Source organism: Nicotiana tabacum, chromosome 6, assembly GCF_000715075.1.
Source record: "Nicotiana tabacum cultivar K326 chromosome 6, ASM71507v2, whole genome shotgun sequence".
Lineage (NCBI taxonomy): Eukaryota > Viridiplantae > Streptophyta > Magnoliopsida > Solanales > Solanaceae > Nicotiana > Nicotiana tabacum.
The window spans coordinates 192,026,951-192,028,749 of record NC_134085.1 but is presented as its reverse complement, the minus strand read 5'-3'; the positions used below and the strand labels follow the sequence as shown (position 1 = coordinate 192,028,749).

General features: G+C 35.4%; 1 non-coding gene across 1 annotated transcript; it reads right to left on the bottom strand.

The window, feature by feature from the left end:
- Positions 1 to 345: 345 nt before the first annotated feature.
- On the bottom strand, positions 346 to 418 carry TRNAK-CUU (transfer RNA lysine (anticodon CUU)). The gene has a single exon. It is a non-coding gene; the product is annotated as a tRNA-Lys (tRNA).
- Positions 419 to 1,799: the final 1,381 nt, after the last annotated feature.

Genomic DNA, 1,799 nt, shown 5'->3' with positions numbered 1-1,799 from the left:
AATGAGAAAAAAGAAAAGGAGAAAAGAAAGAAAAAAAGGAAAAAAGAAAAGAAGCATAGAAATAAAAAAGAATTGGAGAATAAAGAAAAAATTCTCCACAAAAACTACTATGGATAGGAAATGTAATTAATTTATGGGTAGAAAAATAAATGGGTAGGCAAGAGTAAATAGTTTTGTTTTTGTGGATAATTGTATCAAAACTCCCATTTATATGAGGTCCAGAAGATTCTCCTGAGCCATTTAGCAGTCCTTTGAGGTGTACACAAAGGTACAGTATTAAGGCCCAAGACGTCAACTTATTCAAAACCCCAAAAAAGAAATAATGCGTCCAACGAAAAAGAGAAACGCCCACCGTGGGGCTCGAACCCACGACCACAAGGTTAAGAGCCTTGCGCTCTACCAACTGAGCTAGACGGGCTTGTTGTCCAACTACCTTATCATATGTCTAACAAAAGGTAATACCGTCTATTCTTTCACTTGAGAATTGCTAAATCCTTTTAAGTATCATTTTACAGTTTAACCACTTTTAGCTTTAACTTGCTTTAAAAACCTCTCCTTTTTGTCCAAGGGATTGTGTCGAAGATAGGATAGGGAATGGTAAGGGCAGTAGAGCAGAAATTACACATGCAGGAGGTAGTTTTAGGGAATAAAATTATTGAGGGAGTACTGTGTGTGCCGACTTCAAATTCAACATATTGTTAGTGTCTAAGCTCACTAGGCAATTATGTTGCTCAGTTGGATTTTATCCTGATTTTTGTATATTTCAGGGTCTCTATAATGGCAAGGTGATGGGGATTGGTAAAGAGAATAATGGGTTGTACCTAATAAGAGAAAATTTGCCAACAGCAACAATCAGTTTTTTGAAGGAACATGGAGAAACAACATTATGGCATCTGAGGCTTGGTCATGCATCAACCAAGGCAATGCAGCATATTTCAGAACTAAAGAATAAAATACAGACAGGAAGAGAAAATAACTGTGAAGTATGTCCTTTAGCAAGACAATGTCGATTACAATTTCCAACTAGTAGCACTAGATCAAGTAGTTGTTTTCAACTCGTACACATGGTATAGCCATGTTTTTTTGTAAACCCGATTAGAGGAGCACATTTTGATTTCTTTTTATTATTTATATTCTTTTCTTGCAAACCCGATTTTTTTGTAAAAATAGCATGGTATAGCCAGTTTTCGAACTGATCATTCAAAAATAGCCAGCGTTTACAAAGTCAATGAAAAATAGCCACTATTTTGTTGCAACAGAGACCGATCCAGCATAATATACTGGAGTTCGGTGCACCTGTGTATGAACTTCAGTATATTATGCTGGACCGGTATACTTTGCTGACTTCAGTATAATATACTGGAAATTGGAGCACCGGTGTTCCAAACTCCAGTATATTATACTAGACAATTATACTTGCTGGAACTCCAGTATAATATACTGACGTATTTTCCGGGTTTTGATCAGTGTTTTTGCTCAGATTTATCTTTACATGAAAAGTGGCTAAATTTCTATTACTTTTGAAATTTGGCTATTTTTGCAGTTGTAAATCTGGTTATTTTTTATTTTCTCCCGATTTTTTTCCTTCCTACAAGTGCTGATTCATTCATCATTAATATTCGCAAAAAATTACTACTCCTACTATATTTCTCGAACTTCTAGTTCTACTAGAGAGCACGACAAGCACGAGGATTAAAACTATTATTGGAAGTGCTTATCAAAGTATTATCTCTGCTTGATCTAAAGTCTTAAAATCGAAACTTTATCCCAACCTGTTATTGGAAAAGAGGCCAGATGAA